This window comes from Perognathus longimembris, chromosome 28 (assembly GCF_023159225.1).
Source record: "Perognathus longimembris pacificus isolate PPM17 chromosome 28, ASM2315922v1, whole genome shotgun sequence".
NCBI classification, from domain to species: Eukaryota; Metazoa; Chordata; class Mammalia; order Rodentia; family Heteromyidae; genus Perognathus; species Perognathus longimembris.
Genome location: NC_063188.1, coordinates 80,818,710 through 80,836,821, shown reverse-complemented (window position 1 = coordinate 80,836,821; position 18,112 = coordinate 80,818,710).

Below are 18,112 nucleotides of genomic sequence, written 5' to 3'. Positions count from 1 at the left end.
GCCTGTTTTTATCCCTTGCTGTAAGGTGGATCTCTTGTAGACATCAGATGGCAACTTTTTGTTTGCGGATCCATTCAGCCAGTCTGCTCCTCTTTACAGAGAGTTTATCCCATTTATACTCAAAGAGATCAAGAGTAAGAGTGTTTTTTCTCCTTCCATTTTCTTGTTAAGCTGTTTTTCCTCTTTTTTTTCTTGTCTTTAGTGAGCTGCTCTTTCTGTTGGGCTCTGGCTATTGTAGTTCATTTCTGTTTCTGTCTGTGTGTCCTGTACGATTTCTGTTGGGTGGAGTTCCCCTCTTAGAATTCGCTGTAGGGCTGGATTTTTATTCACATACTCCTTTAGATCCTCTTTTCTATGGAAAGATCTGGTTTTTCCCTCAAATATGAACTCCAGCTTCACTGGATATTTTATTCTAGGTTGGCAGATGTTGGCCTGTAGAACCTGGATTGTGTTCTTCCACGCTCTTCGTGCGAGGTAGGTTTGTGTGGAGAGGTCTGCTGTTATTCAGATCCTTTTCCCATTGTAATAAATCTCTTTCTTCGCCCTGGCTGCATTCAATATTTGTTCTTTATTCTTGAGATCTGAAGTCTTGATTATTATGTGCCTGGGTGAGGATTTTCTAGGGTCTGGTCTGCCAGGCATCCTATAGGCTTCAGTTACCTGGGTGAGGTCCCTTGTGAGATTGAGGAAGTTTTCTGCAATAACTTTGTTGAAAATATGTTCAAGCCCTTTGCTCTGGTGTTTGGCTCCTTCTTCTATTCCAATTATGCGCAGATTATATCTCTTGTCTTTGTCCACTAGCTCCTGGATTAGTCTGCCCTGGAGCTTTACAGTTTCTTGGAGTGTGGTGATTTTCTGGTCCTTATCAGCTGCATTGTCGTCCGAGAGAGATTCTGGCTTCAATATGGTCAATTCTTTGTGCTGTGGGTTCAAGTGCGGAGTTTATGGATGTCAGAGAGCTATTTATGGTTGCCAGATCAGCTCTGATCTTGGAAATTACTTCCTTTAAAGAGTTGTATTTTAAATCTATTTTTTCATGCATTTCACTTCTCAGGATGTTAAGGTCTTCTTTGATGGAGGTTTGCACTGTATCCATTTTTGCTTCCATTTCTTTCTTGGCTTCCTAGATGTCCTTCGAGACTTCCACTCTAAACTCCTGGAATTGTTTTCTGATTTTGTTTCTGAGGCTTTCCATCATTTCTGCTCTCATAGCCTCACTTGTTGTTGTTTTTTTTATTTATTTCCATCTCCTCTTCAGTCGTACTGAAGAGCTGGCGAGTTGGCTTGCCCTTTGTTGAAATTTGTTATATTCCTTTGTGATTTGTGCATTGGGAGATCTGTGGGTGGCTTCCTTGTTTTGGCTTTGTGCTGGTTCCCGCTGGTCCGTCAGTGGGAGACTTGTTTGTGTCCTAGCTCTGGATTTGAGTTTGGCTGTTGAACCTTACTGCCCAATGGGTGAGTGTGACTGTCTCGGTTGTTGCTGGGGTGGTCACCCTCACTGCACTTGGAGGTGGGTAGGTTCTGTGTCTTTCTCTGCGGGACAGTGTCCTGCCACTGTGTTGTGCTGACCCTAGCGTGCCCATTGTGGGGGTTTGCTGTTTGCTGATTCAGCGTGGTGTGTAGGCTTTTCTCTTCTTTGGTTCTTTTTTCCACTTGGTATCTTGGTCAGAGGAGCTCACCTCTCAGGCGTTCGCCCACCTGTGTGGATTGCTCCGGGGCCAGTGTTGTTGAGAGACGGCCCACCCACTTGTGCAAAATGCGCCAATCTGAGTGGGTGCTGCCGCTGGGGGGGCTCTGCCCTCCTGTGCGGGTGTGCCTATCAGAGAGGGCGCTGCAGCTGGGGGGCCCTGCCCACCTGTGCGAAGTGTGCCTACCACTGTGCGCCCTGCCACTGTGGGGCCCTGCCCACCTGTGCAGGGTACGCCTACCAGAGCAGGCCCTGGGTTGTTGGGGTGTGCTTGTGCCCTCCCGCGAGTTTGCTGTGGAGGGCGGTATGTGTGGGCCCCAGTAGGATCAAGTGTCCGGGTGCGGGTTGGTGCCCACAGACTCTGCACCTCTGCTGTGAGGGGGGCGTGTGATAGGGCCCAGGTGTCCCTGCTGGGCTGGTATTGCCCACCAGCGCTCCTGTGACTTTTGTTCAAAAAGTCCGCGAGGCCCAGGCGCCTCAGGTGGGGCTTCCAATGCCTGCCGGTCCCCAGCCCCTGTTGGGGATGGGGCGGGGCCGGTGCAGCTGGTTCAGGCGCCTCTGCTATCTTGTCAATGCTCCACCCCTGCTAGCTCCTGTGTCCTCCCAGAGTCTGAAGGGACCTTTTGCCGCCTTATTTGGGGTTTTTTTGTTCCCTCAGGGTGGGGAGGGGGAGGGAGGGAGCTCTAGCTTCTTTGTAGGGTTTGGGTCTCTGATAGCTGGTCTCCCGTTGGGGGAGGGGGTAATGGGGAACTTACTGGTCCTGGATTGTGTGTGTTTCCTGTGCTGCAGTTGGCCCTTTGTGGGTGGGTTGCTGGGGTGCGGCGATCAGTCATTTCGTGGTGGCAGCCCCGGCTCTCCCCTTCTGCACCGCCCGGTTCCCCCACCGCTCAGTCTGATCCCGGCCGTGCGGTCCTGTACCTCCCGTCCGCTGCCGTGTGTCTCAATTGGTCCGCGCACCCCCTGGGGTCCGTGTAGTCCCGCTGTCTGGACTCTGCGCACCTGGCATGACTTTTCAGCAGTCGGTTTGTTGGCACCGGGTCCCCTTTCCCAGCCTGGCCCTGTTCGGGCCAGGGTCGGTGGGTGGGGTACCCCGGAGATTTTCCGGCTCCATGCAGGTTATAGGCTCTTCTTTTTTTATTTTTTTCATTTCCTGCGTTTCTCTGTTGCTTCTGGCTGCTGGGTTTGCTGGGTTCTTGATGGGGTGTTGGGTACTGGAGTTCCCAGCTCGCTATTCAGTTGGAGCGAGTTGGGGTGCCTCCCTACTGTGGTGGCACCATCATTCTTCTCTGAATATAGCTTTCTGATTAGTGGATCTCCTTTCTGTTCCTTGTAATGTCATAGTGCCAAAGATTTATTGCTCTGACCTCATTTCCTTAACAGATGTCTTACATCCGCTTTCTTTTGTAAACCCCCTTCTCCTCCACCCATTTTGTTACCAGGATATGCTTATATCAGCATATCCTGATATCTGCAAGCTAGATAGGTCAAAATTCCTTGGCAGTCGGCTTTTCTACTACTAGATATCAAGATGAGCCCAGAATGGCCATCAGGACTAGGACTTATACTGGCCCAAACAGACACAAACTAAGCAATTTCTGTTTCCACATCCCCATTCTTCCATTGTTTTCAATTTAGAAAAAAGCTCTGTCAAGGTTCTCAGACAGACACAACAAGATGAATCCTTCAAGAAAGCTTCTCAGTGATCCTTCTCATCTTACTGAGAAGCAACTTATTCATGATGGCTGACAGGGAAATAAAGTGTGATGGAACATTGTGGAAGTTTGGGAATTAAAAATTGACCAGAGATTTTCCAGCCCACCTCATTCTCTTTAATTAAAAAAATAGATGAGCATGGTTTGAGTGGGGGAGGGGCAAGAGATCAAGGGATAGATGGAACACTTCACTTCTGGCCTTATTGAAAAGGCAAACATATCTTGCCCCTGAAGAAGGAAATCACACTCCAGTGGAAAGATATTGGCTGTAACACATGCTTCCAGGATTATATGATGGGGATTCTACTGAAACTATTTTTACTCCTCTCTAAATTGTAGGTAACTGACAGAAATGCAAATTGTGTCCTATCTGGCTCAATGGACTTCCTTCTCCCCTGGGTGGAAGTGGTTGGGAGAAAAAATAAACAGTTTCCCTCCATTTGCAATTCCTCTCAACATTCCCATACTTCTTATTAGTGTGGGCTGCTTACTTTTTAAAGTACTTATCATATCTGCCTGGTTGTTTCAATTAGAAGAGTAAACTAAAATGTCCCCATATTCATTGGTATGTCACTGGCCATGATTTTACCTTTTCCTGGGAATTAGCTTCTAATGCCCTTGTAAGATTTCTTTCTCCCACAGCTGGCAGTAGAAACAGCAGCAGTAGCAAGCCAGGCTTGCATGCTAGGAAAGTTCAATTGGACAATGCATGCCCTAAGAAACTTCTTATGTGGAGATACCATTTCAAGAAAGTTCATTTTCCATGAATAAAATGAGATGCATGAGGTCATTGCTCCTTTTACTTTGTAAACTGGGTGGCCTTTGAAAGATTCTTAGAACACTTCAAAGAAATCCTCCACAACGATTCCAGACCCCCCCCCCACCCCTTTCCCTTTGTAACAGAATTCTTACTGACCCTAAAGTTTTTCACTGAATGGAAAAGATTCCAAGGGGTCTAAAAAATACCTGAGACCATTAGAAAAGAAAGCCATAGGGTCAAGATGAATCCACCCTTAGCAGAGGATTTACATATATAGGTCCTAACCTTTGGCTATGAATAAAAGATTAAAAGTCCCACTGGGGTCAGAACCTTGGTTCAAGGGCATGTGCCTGGCCAAGCCTGGCTTCTCTGCAATGTCAGGAATTCTAGGAATCCCACTGATCATTGTGTGTTGGGGGGGGGGTGCAGAAGGGCTAACAGAAACCCAGTCCTGCCCACTGGGTGAAACTCTGCTCTCCCACGCAGCAACCTGGGATTTCAGAGCGTGGGAAAGCAGCAAGTGAAGAGAGGACCTAGAAATAACACCTTCTAAAATGGGAAAGATGCCTTCTGCTGAACGATGTCCAAATTCTTGTTTTAGATGGAAGGTTAAAAGAGGGGCAGGTTGTAGAAAAGGCATGTCCTCTTGAAAGGACCACTTTGTTCAGGCAGTTTGATGAAGCTTTTCTGGAAACATCTGTTCCTTACTTGTAGAGTAAATGACCCCAGTACTGGCATTCTCTTGACTATCCTGCTATGACTGCCTAAGAAAGATATCAATTTTTTTTTTGGCCAGTCCTAGGCCTTGGACTCAGGGCCTGAGCACCATCCCTGGCTTCTTCCCGCTCAAGGCTAGCACTCTGCCACCTGAGCCACAGCGCCCCTTCTGGCCATTTTCCATATATGTCGTGCTGGGGAATCGAACCGAGAGCTTCATGTGTAGGAGGCAAGCACTCTTGCCACTAGGCCATATTCCCAGCCCTAAGAAAGATATCTTGTAAGGATATTTAAAGATAATATCCAGAAAAAGGTAAAATCACCAGCCTTACAGACCCAAGGGAATAGATATGTGGCCATTTTATTTTTCTCTTATAATTGCAAGAATCAAGAAGATGTGACAATTTGTTTTTTTTTTTAATAAGCAGCCCATATATGGGTGCTAATGGTCCATGCCTATACTTTTCATTGCTCAGGAGGTTGAGATCTGAGCATCTCCATTTGTCACCAACCTGGGCAGGAAAGTCCATGAGACTATTATCTCCAGTTGACCACCAAAAACCCAGAAATGGAGCTATGGCTCAAGTGGTAGAGCACAAGCCTTGAGTAAAAAAGGCTCAAGGACAGTGCCTAGGTTCTGAGTTCAAGACCCAAGACCAGCACAAAAACATTAATAAGCAGCCCATACTAATGGGAAGTGTAGGAATGTTGAGAGGAATTGCAAATGGAAGAAAACTGTTTATTGTTCCTCCAACCACTTCCATCCAGAGAGAAGGAACTTGAGCCAGATAAGATATAATTTGCGTATCCATCAGTTACCTATAATTTAGAGAATGGTAAGAACAGTCTCAGTAGAGTCACAATCAGATAATCTCTGGAAGCAAATGTTGCAAGCCAATGAAGCCCTTTCCATTGGAGTGTGATTTCCCTCTTCAAGAGCAAGATGATTTTCAGAATGAAGTGCTGCCTTTTCTTTTTTCTTTTTTTTTTTTTTTTTTTGGTTTTTTTTTGGGGGGGGGGGCCAGTCCTGGGCCTCGGACTCGGCCTGAGCACTGTCCCTGGCTTCTTCTTGCTCAAGGCTAGCACTCTGCCACTTGAGCCACAGCGCCACTTCTGGCCGTTTTATGTATATGTGGTGCTGGGGAATCGAACCCAGGGCCTCATGTATACAAGGCAAGCACTCTTGCCACTAGGCCATATCCCCAGCCCCAGTGCTGCCTTTTCAATAGTGCCTTAAGAGAAGTAGCCCATCCATCCCTTGATCTCCTACTCCTCCCCCACTCAAACACGTGCTCACCTATTTTTTTTAATTGAAGAGGATGAGTTGGGCTTGAAAATCTCTGGTTAAATTTTTCTACAATGTTCTACTTTATTTTCCTGTCACATAAAAGTGAAGACAATCGTGGATACTAGAGGGGTCCATCCAATCTGTCACTCAATTATTTTGTCATTGACAATCTTTACCTAAACCAATTCCTTCCATGGAATATTGAAGATGATATTGTGCAGTGATTTGCAATAGTTCCTTGGCATTTTGTCCAGTCATTTGCAATCATTCCTTGGCATTTTTTTGTAAAAAGAATCAAGTGGAATTAACTAGTGTTTTTCCTAAAAAGGGTTAAATGCTTAGAACTTTGCTTTACTTACAAGTTTTCAGAATAAAGTGTTGCTGTGAAAGTCTCTTATTTTGTTTTTACAAATGCACCAGTTTTCCAAATAAGGTGTTTCTGTAAAGTTATGTATTTTTTTTTTACAAATGTTCTCTATGATACCCTAGTATCTGGAAGTGCAACTGTGACTCAAGTGATAAGAGTATCAACCTTGAGCAAAAAGTTCATGGACAACACCCAGTCTCTGAGTTCAAGCCCCAATACTGGCACATACACACAGGCACATACACACACACATACACACACACACACACACACACACACACACACACACACACACACAAAGATTCATGGACACACATACAGGATTCATAAAATCTGTTAAATTCCTGGATATGGTTGGTTACAGATTAAAATCAACCAAGGCCATAAGTATATATGGCAAGGCATAGGAGAGTTCCAAGTGAGATGTCAGTTATTTTCTCCTGGTAGCATCATAAATAGTGCTAAATCCTCTCAGCAATGATGCACAACAATACATACAGAGAACTGCCAATCAGGTAAGTTTACCTGAGTCGGAGTCCAGAGTTTTTATTGTACTCAATCATGGAGATTTGGTTGGCCAATTGTGTGATTAACCCTAGTTTTCAGTCCCTCTAAAGTGGACTTGATATCACATCACCCAAAGCTCTCACGTAAACTATATTGTTGGGCTATCTGGCAAGGCCTGCAGTACCCCAGCAGAGGAATCTCAGGATACTTTCTGCTCTGCTCATTGTTGATATCATTTATTAGGGGTCCTGTGCCCAGAAGAGCCAGTAGGGGTTCCCAAACATGCCTTTATCTGGAACTGAGTCTCTACTACCAATGCAATGGTTGGGGCATAGCATATGAAAAGTCACTCCCAGTTGAAAACAAAGGAAAACGTTTTCTTATTTACTTATTTTGTACCCCATTACTGGAGTTTGAACTCAGAACCTGGGTGCGGTCTTTATCTTTTGGTTAAGGGCTAGTGCTCCACCACTTGAGCCTCAGCTCCACTTTCTGATTTTTGGTGGCTAATTACTGATAAGCCTTTCATGGATTTTTCTTCAAAAGTTTAAAGTTTAATCTTCAGGTCTCACTCTCCTGAGTAGCTAAAGTTACAGGATTGTGCCACTGATGCCTGGCCTAGTCCACTTTTCCATCTCTCCATTAAGTGCCACCCTCAAGGTGCATCTCAGCAGTGGAACTGCCTGCTAGAAGAAAGTAAAATTAAGCCAGATCTATGTCCTCATTATGAAATATTCCCGGCTTGGCCACGTGTCTAATGGCAGAGGCCCGACCCTTGGGGGATTGTGGTCCCCGCCCACAGAGGAAGTTTCATGACATCACCTGATGGGCAGCCCAGTTCAGCCAATTAGTTAGTCACCCCAAGTCCCTCCCCTTCCTCCTTTGTCACTGTAATAAATTCTTCTGCCCGCCCCCTGGGCAAGTGAGACCCGTTCAACCATCAGGCTGTCTCCCTGGAATTTCCTTCCTGTGTCGGACACGTGAGGGGGGCTGACGGGGAAGGGGATTTTGGCATTTCTCCTCAACTCAGCAAAGTCCACAAAGATACGCCTTACTCCTTCTGCCGGTGGGAGGGGTAGGGCTGAGTGTGTTTCATAGTTTGGGTTCAGGCATGAGCAGAGAAATGCAACTCGAAAGCTAGTGCCAGTATGTTACATATTATAATCATGCAACAAAGATTGTAAAATAACCACAGCACTTCAATAAGATATTTTAAAGTATTTTGAAACAAAGTGGCTGAAAGAATTACAGAAAAATCTCAGTTTTAAATGATCAGAAACAACTAAATGGGAAATATACAAACAAAAAATCAATATCTGAAGTAAAAAACCTTGCTGTATAGTTTGATAGTAAATTGGAGATGGACATTTTAGAATCGTTGAAGTTGAGTACAAATAAAGCTAACCAATTTGAACTGCAGATTTGATCCAGGTGATGGTTGCTCATGCCTGTAATCCTAGCTACTCAGGGGCTGAGATCTGAGGATCACAGTTCAAAGCCACCCTGCGCAGAAAGTCTGTGGGACTCTTACCTCCAATTAGCCACCAGAAAACCAGAAATGGCACTGTGGCTCAAGTGGTAGAGCATTAGCCCCTTCCTCCCCACTCTCTCATAGGTGTCTGAGCTCTTCCAGGTAGGAGACTTGTTCAGACAATTGGTTCCTGGAGTCAGATCTCCACCTTAAACTCCAGAAACATTTTGAATCCCCCAGGTACATTTGACCCTGCCCCCATCCACGACCCTACTTAAGTCCCTCCACCCCTACCTTCATTATACCTCCTGTCTCCTGACTCCTCAGATCACCATGGCATCCCTCTCCAACTTTCCATTAAAGTTGATCTGGTCTGTTAAGTTCACTTTCTGCCCTTTCTTTATTCTAATACCCTCATAATTCAGTTTCCTAACACCCAGGATCAAGATTCCTAGCCAGTCTAGCCATGCATGTCCCTGAGATACTTATCTCCAATTGATCATCAAAAAGCCAGAAGTGGAACTATGGTTCAAGTGGTAGAGCATTAGAAATAAGTAAAAAAAAAAAAAAAAAAAAAAGCTCAACAACATCAATCAAGTCCTGAGTTAATGTCCCAGGCCTGGCATACACAAAAAAAGAGAGAAAAAAAGGAAGGAAGGAAGGAAGGAAGGAAGGAAGGAAGGAAGGAAGGAAGGAAGGAAGGAAGGAAGGAAGGAAGGAAAGAAGGAAAGAAGGAAGGAGAAGGGAAGGGAAGAGAAGGAGGGAGGGAGGGAGGGAGGGAGGGAGGGAGGGAGGGAGGAAGGGAGGGAGGGAGGGATAGCTGATTTTTTTTTTCAGGAAGGAGAGAAAGTTTATGACCGAACTGCTGGCCTGTGGCCGAGATGATCCATGGCCGGGAGAGAGATCCCCCACCCAGCCCTGCCTTATATCTAGGGCAGGGGCAAGGGGTGTGGCCAGGTGGATTAGGATGTGACCTCAGGGAAAGGGGAGGTAACTGCCTCCAGGTCTGCAGGTTACCCAGGTAACTGGGTGGAGACTTAATGAGGTAGGGCATCTGAATGTAGCCCTCAGGGAGAGGAGCTTACATTCCAGCCTTTTAATAGTTATGAAAAAGGGCAAAGAGTCTCTCTGGCTGCTTCCTGCTGGCAAGGGGCATCGGCATTAGGGGTAAAAGGCAGAAATGTGGCCACTCCTGGAGAAGGCGAGCAGCAGGGTCCCTTGGTGGTAGATGCCAGTCCTTGAATGAAGCCTGCAAGAAGTCTCATGAGGCAGGGGCTGGACAAAAAAAAATATTAAGGCAAAAGGAAGGGCTTAGGGCACAAAATTAAAAATTGGATGACTTGGACAGTTCTTATACTCAGGTATGGACATTAGATGGACAAGCTACTATCTCTTGATCCCTCGGCTCTGAATAATTTTGAAAGGGTGAGACAAAGTGACTCCATTTTGGATGCGATCATTTTCCTCTTACTCCACTCCTGGCTGGTAAGAGAAAAGTCTCTTGAGCCATGCTTCTAGCCTGGCTCTTCACTGGTTAGTTGGGAGATGGAGTTTGAGAGAGATTTTCTGCCCGGGCTGGCTTCGAACTGCAATCCAAGGCGTCTTTGCCACAAAAGCCCTTTTTTATTTCCAATTAAAACAACAAGGAGACCAAGGGGACTAGAGCTTACCTGTACCTTTTCAAGAATTGACCAAATACTTGCCAGAATTCTGCAATGACAAAACTCAATAGAGGTGATGAGTTTTAGCACAGATACATAGCTAGATGAACATATTAACAAATAACATTTACACAGACATACACACTGTGCACATAGGTTTTACAGCATGCAAAAATGAATTTCAGCAGTAGACTCTTTTGGAATTCCAATAGTTAATGACTTTTTTTTTTGCCCAATATTTTAGAACCACGTGGTCAGTCAGAAAAACAATTTTGCTAGCAAACAACAATTTTCAGATTATAAAATGGAGAAACCATATTTTGATAAACTCCAGTGGGATGCCATGTTGAGGGGGGTGGCAGGAGGACACAAACACACTAACAGAGAACAGGTAGCAAGGCATAATGGTGCCTGAACTGGTGCCTGTTAAACCCAATGTCCACCACGTGGTCAATGCTAGAGAAAAGAACTTTTAGATGTCTTTGATGACAAAGCACATTGGTGGTCAAGCCTCAGTATTGGAGGTCTGTGAAAAGAGGCAGCTTTGTGAGCAAGGCACGTTATCAGGATGGTACAACTTGGAGTTTTTATAAAGTAAGCAAGTAAGCAGGCAGATGAGAGAGGGAGAAAAAGGAAGAGAAAGAGAGGAAAAGAGAGAAAGAGAGCCTGAATATAAGTGACTTCTGACCATTTACCATTGCTGTGGCAAAAACTGTATCTGTTTGAATATTTCGAGCAGACCTCATTGCACTGTCAAGAGGCATGCTAGCAGTGTCCAGGCTCAGGTGTGACTGTGATGCAAAACCCAAAAAGCACGGGAGGGAGGCGCCTGGTGAGTGCATGAGAGCTTACTGGGCAGAAGTGGCAGAAGCGGCGGACAGAGCAGCAGAGAACTGGAGCAACAGCAGTTTCACTCACCAGGGTAGACAAGTGGTGTGGATGTGGATGTGGAGGCCAGCAATGGTATTAGTGAAAAGTGCCACATGGCGTCTCGCAGCAGTTCGGTTCATGGAAAAAGGGCCATCAGGACTGGGGATACTCCCAGAAAAAGGAGAAAAATAGAGGAAAATTTCGCTTGTCCTGACTCTTAAGCCCTATCCGAGTCACGGCACCATATATGTTAGCTTTTTAAAGTAGGTAGCCGGTAAAGGAGAACACCATGCGGTATTCAGGCAGGAGAGAAAGTTTATTACCGAACTGCTGGCCTGTGGCTGAGGTGATCCATGGCTGGAGAGAAGGTAGAGAAGAGCGATAGCTGATTTTTAATTTGACAAGACATAAACTGAAAGATTCAAGAAGCTTAGAAAATCCAAAATATAATAAACTCAAAGAAATCCACACTAAAAGGTATCCCAATTAAATTTCTGAAAGCTAAGGACAAAATACCTTTAAAGCATCTAGACAGGATGATAGATTACTTTCAAGGAGTGCCAACTTGAGTGATAGCAGATTTCTCATTTGAAATCATTGAGGCCAAAAGAAAGCAGCAGCACACTTTTCAATAGCACAAAGGAAAGAACTGTCAACCAAGAATGCCACATCCATCAAGACATATCTGTTAGGAAGAAAGAGAAAATAAAGGTATCAGTCAACAAACCACCCAAAGAGACTGTCATTAGCAAACCTGTCTTAAAGAATGACAAAAGGAAGGTTTTCTAAATATAAAGAAAACATAGCAGGGCATTGGTGATTCACAACTGTAATCCTAGAAACTCAAGGGGCTGAGATAACGGTTCAAAGGCAGAAACTGACAGGCAGAAAAGTCCATGAGAATCTTATCTCCACTTATCTAGCAAAAAAGCCAGGAGTAGAGCTGTGGCTCAAATGGTAGAACAATAGCCTTGGGTAAAAAGGCTAAAGGAGAGCACACCAGGCCCTGAGATCAAGTACTAATACTGACACAAAAACGAAAAGGAAGGAAGAAAGAAAGAAGGAAGGAAATGTAACAGAAGGCTCAGAAATTCATAAAAGAGAAAGTAAGGGAATGGAGGAAAGAGGTAAATATAATTGGCTCACTTCATAAGAATACAAAATCTTATTTGATGATTGAAGCAAAAATAATAGTCAGGCCAGATACTGGTGGTTCATGCCTATAATAATAGCTACTCAGGGGGCTGAGAGCTGAGGATCATCATTCAAAGCCAGTCTGGGCAGAAAAGTCTGTGAGAGGCTTATCTCCAAATTAGCCATCAAAAAGCCAGAAGTGGAGCTATGGCTCAAGTGGTACAGTACTAGCCTTGAGCAAAAAATATGCTCAGGCACAGTCCCCAAGCCCTGAGTTCAAGCCTCAGGACTGGCACAAGAAAAATAATAGTCGGGTATGGAAATTCATGTCTGTAATTCCAACACTTGTAAATCTGATTCAGGAGGATTGTAAATTCCAGGTTAGTCTGCACTACATATTAAGATTTTGTCTTAGAAAAAGGTATACCACTATCTAATATAGTGTTCAATTTATGTGAGATAAATACTTAACCAAATTTTATATTAGAGATAGAGCAGTTAAAGGAAGCTTAAGGAAAGTATTGATTCTACACCCTGGGTAATAAAACAGATACTAGTAGGCTGAAACAAATTAGTTCAGCATATTGTAATCTCCATAGCAACCACCAAGCAAACTATAAAAAGGAATATACTCAAAAATACTATAAATATATTAAGATGGAACTCTAAAAATTATTCAAGAAACTCACAGGAAGCCAAGAAAAGAAAAATAAGAAGCAAGGAGGAGGTGGGACATGAAGGTGGACTTGAAGAATCCATTGTTTTTATTCGGAGAATGAGGAAAGTCAGATAACACAGGAGAGACAATATTCTGAAGAAAAAATGTGAGAAAGAGCATCAAAAATTGCACAAAAGTTATCAGGATGGAGGGATTGAGACGAGAAGAGAAAGATAACAGAGTTCCAAGTCCTCATCCCTGAAGACACACATGGTATGGTAACATAGATGGTCCTAATGACTAGCTATTCTAGCTGCAAGAAGATCCCACATCTCCCACAAGCTTTAATCCCAGTACCCAGATTAGATTAGAGAGTGACTGCTCCTATATGGAAGGATAAGCTCAGTGAAGAAAGAAATTCTGTCATTCCTGTTACTCTGGAGGGTGGTATCAAGGTGCTATCTTGTGAGAGGGACTATTGCTTGCAACTGAAATATCCTGGGACCTAAAAATAATGAATACTCATGGCTCAGGTAGCCTCAGAACACAAGGTTACAATGACTGTATAAGAATGGCTATGAAGGACAAGTGTGAGTGGTTCATGCCTATAATTTAAGTTACTCACCAGAGGATCACAGTAGGAAGCCAGCTTCCAGTAAAAAAAAAAAAGGCCAGGAGACTCTTATCTCCAATTAACCATGAAAAAATACTGAGGTAGAGCTGTGGCTCAACCGGTAGAGTGCTAGCCTTGAGCAAAAAAAGCTGAGAGACTATGCCCAAGTCCTGAGTTCAAGTGCTAGTACTAGCACCAAAAAATGCCATCAAGAAGCTAGACTGTAGATTTTCCAAAGCACCAAAATGATCAAAATAACCTAATAAATTCAGGAAATAATGAGGGTGGAGAAAATTAGAAGGATACAAGGTATTGCCATAAATAGACACCAGAAAATAAGGTTCTTGGGAAAATCCAAACATACTAGAAATCATAATGTGTGAAGAGCTGGGGGCTAGGGTAGGCTCAATGGTAGAGCATGCACTTAGTACCTGTGAGATTCTGGGATCCATCCTTCTCCCACCATTGAAAAAAACAAGAGCTTAAATTTCCTTATGGAAAAATGGAAAGATATAGTAGGCTTTTCAATATCTTAAGGGGAAAAATGTCAGAAATACCAATAAATGAGTTATCAAAGCTAGACCTTTTCAAAAACACCTGTCAACATGTAGGTAATAGTAATTTTATTTCATTTTATTTTATTTTATTTTTTGCCAGTCCTGGCCTTGGACTCAGGGCCTGAGCACTGTCCCTGGCTTCTTTTTGCTCAAGGCTAGCACTCTGCTCCTTGAGCCACAGCGCCACTTCTGTCCATTTTCTATATATGTGATATATGTGGTGCTGGGGAATCGAACCCAGGGCTTCATGTATATGAGACAAGTTCTCTTGCCACTAGGCCATATTCCCAGCCCGGCAATAGTAATTATATAGACAAGATTAAATTTGAGTTGAAAATACTATACACAGAGCCAGGCACTGGAGGCTAACACCAAAAGTCCCTGAGACTTATCTCTAATTAACCATCAGAAAACCAGAAGTGAGAGAGAGAAAATGGCGCCATCACAATAGGGAGGCACCCCAACTCGCTTCAACTGAATAGTGAGCTGGGAACTCCAGCACCCCACACCCCATCAAGAATCCAGCAAACCAAACAACCAGAAGCAACAGAGAAACACAGGAAATGGAAAAGAACAAAAAGAAGAGTCTATAACCTGCACAGAGCCGGAAAATCTCTGGGGTACCCCTCACCCCACCCCTGCTCACCCCAGCCCGAACAGGGCTAGGCTGGGAAAGGGGACCAGGCGCCGGCAAACGGGACCGCAGACCACCAGCTACCAGAGAAGCAACAGCCGAAAAATCACACCAGGAGTGCAGAGTCCAGACAGCAGGAGCTCCAAGGGCCCCAGAAGGAGTGCAGATCGACCAAGACAGACAGCGGCATGGGACCAGAGGCGCAGGACTGAACGGCCAGGAACAAACAACAACAGCAGGGGTACCAGGAGGCGCAGATAGGGAGAGCCAGAAAGGGAAAGCCGGGACCGCCACCACCAAATGACTGATCTCGCCACACCCCAGCACCCCAGCCCCGAAAAGCCCACAGCAGGGCGGGGCACACACACAACCTAGGACCAGTAAGTCAACCATTACCACCCCCCTCCAATGGGAGACCAGCTCTAGGAGAGACCAAAACCCTATAAAGAGGCTAGAGCTCCATCCCTCCCCCTCCCTACCCCGAGGGAACAAAGGAGCCCCATATCTGGCGGCTCTAGGACCCTACAGCCTCTGGGAAGACACGGGAGCAAGGAGAGGGGGAGCGGTGCCCAACAAAGTGACAAAGAAGCACCTTAGACAGGTATCCCCCAAAGCCCCAGCTGGGGAGAGTGAACCTTTCCGAACCAGCGCCCCCCCCCCCAGCAAAGACCCGGGGACTGGTAGGCTTTGGAACAACACCTGAGGCACCCTGGTCCTCACGGACTTTTTGCACAACACTCACAGGCTTGCTGGGGTGCAATACCAGCCTAGCAGGGACACCTGGGCCTGAACACACACACACCCTCACAGCAGAGGTGCAAAGAGTCTGGGGGCACCAACCCACACCCAGACACTTGAGCCTGCTGGGTTCCATGCATACCACCCCTCACAGTAGACTTGCAGAGGACACAAGCTCCCTCCAACAACTCAGGGCAGCATGTCCCCAAAGGAAACACTAGAGTGCACATGCACTTGCCCCCCCCAGGGCCAGTGTGGGCCAGCGTGCTAGCCCTCCAGCCGGAGGATCTCCTGCCCAACCCTCCGTGGGAGCACACAAGCGAGCAAGTTGCAACACCCGCTCTAATAGGTGCACTCCGCACAGGTGGGCAGAGCCTCCAGTGGCATTGCCCACTCTGATAGGCGCACTCCACACAGGTGGGCAGAGCCCCCGAGCGACAGAGCCCGCACTGATAGGCGCACTCTGCACAGGTGGGTGGACCACCCCTCAACAGCAATACCTGCGCCTACAGGAGCAATCCACACAGGTAGGCGAGCTGCCTCTCAGCGGCAAATCTCAATCTGGGAGGTGAGCTCCTCTGACTAAGTGGGAAAAAGAGTCAAAGAAGAGAAAAGTCTCCGTGCCACGCTGAATTAGTGACCTGTAAACCCTGATCAGGGGCACGCTAGGGTCAGCACCACACAGTGGCAGGACACAATCCCGCAGAGAAAGACACAGAACCTACCCACCCCCAAGTGCAGTAAGGGTGACCACCCCGGCAACAACTGAGACGGTCACGCTCACACATTGGGCAGTAAAGTTCAACAGCCAAACTCAAATCCAGAGCCAGGACACAAACAAGTCTCCACTGATGGACCAGTGAAGCCAAACCAAGGTTGTCACCTACAGATCTCCAGATGCCCAAATCACAAAGAAATATTATAAATTTTATGAAAGGTCAAGCCAACTCGCCAGCTCCAAAAAGTAGTACGACTGAAGAGGAGATGGAGAATAAAAAACAACAACTGAGGTTATGATAGCAGAAATAATGGAAAGCCTCAGGAACAAATTTAGAAAATAATTCCAGGAGTTTAGAATGGATGTCTCGAAGGACCTTCAGGAACTCAAGAAAGAAATGGAAGCAAAAATGGATACAGTGCAAACCTCCCTTAAAGAAGACCTTAAAATCCTGAGAAGTGAAATGCATGAAAAAACAGATTTAAAGTACAACTCTTTAAAGGAAGTAATTTCCAAGATCAGAGCTGATCTGGCAACCATAAATAGCTCCCTGACATCCATAAACTCCGCACTTGAATCCACAGAACAAAGAATTGACCATATTGAAGCCAGAATCTCTCTCGAACGACAATGCAGCTGATAAGGACCAGAAAATTACCACACTCCAAGAAACTGTAAAGCTCCAGGGCAGACTAATCCAGGAGCTAGTGGACAAAGACAAGAGATATAATCTGCGCACAATTGGAACAGAAGAAGGAGCCGAATACCAGAGCAGAGAGCTTCAACATATTTTCAGCAAAATTATTGCAGAAAACTTCCCCAATCTCACAAGGGACCTCACCCAGGTAACTGAAGCCTATAGGAAGCCTGGCAGACCAGACCCTAGAAAATCCTCACCCAGGTACATAATAATCAAGACTTCAGATCTCAAGAATAAAGAACAAATTTTGAATGCAGCCAGGGTGAAGAAAGAGATTTATTACAATGGGAAAAGGATCTGAATAACGGCAGACCTCTCCACACAAACCTACCACGCACAAAGAGCGTGGAAGAACACAATCCGAGTCCTACAGGCCAACAATTGCCAACCCTTAGATATTCAGCAAAACTAGAATTCATATTTGAGGGAAAAACCAGATCTTTCCATAGCAAAGAGGATCTAAAGGAGTATGTGAATAAAAAATCAGCCTTACAGCGAATTCTAAGAGTGGAATCCCACCCAACAGAAATGGTACAGGGCACACAGACAGAAGCAGAAAGAAACTACAATAGCCAGAACCCAACAGAAAGACCAGCTCATTAAAGACAAGGGAAAAAAAAAGGAGAGGAAAAACAGCCTAACAGGAAAGTGGAAGGGGAAAAAACCCTCTTATCCTTGATCTCTTTGAACATAAATGGGATAAACTCTCTGTAAAGAGGAGCAGACTGACAGAATGCATCCGTAAACAAAAAGTTGCCATCTGATGTCTACAAGAGATCCACCTTACAGCAAGGGATAAAAACAGGCTCTGAATGAAAGGATGGAGCAAGATCTAACAAGCAAACGCACCTACCAAAACAGCAGGAGTAGCCATCCTGATCTCAGACAAGCTGGACTTCTCATTAACATCAACTCAAAAAGACAAAGAAGGTCACTACATTTTAATACAAGGAAAAATCCAGAATCAAGACATCACGGTGATAAATGTATACTCACCGAACAAAAGAGGCCATACATATGTCAAGCAAATTCTCACAGAACTACAGAACAAGATAGACCCAAACACAATCATAGTGGGTGACTTTAATACCCCACTCTCTCCAAGAGACAGATCCAACACCCAGAGGATTAGCAAGGGAGCTGAGGACCTAAGTAACACCATATCCCAAATGGTTCTGATAGATCTGTACAGTCTTTCACCCTACAGATACCCAATACACATTCTTCTCAGCAGCCTATGGATCATACTCCAAAATAGACCATGTCATAGCACACACAAAGAACCTCAGCAAATACAAAAGTATTGACGTCATCCCATGT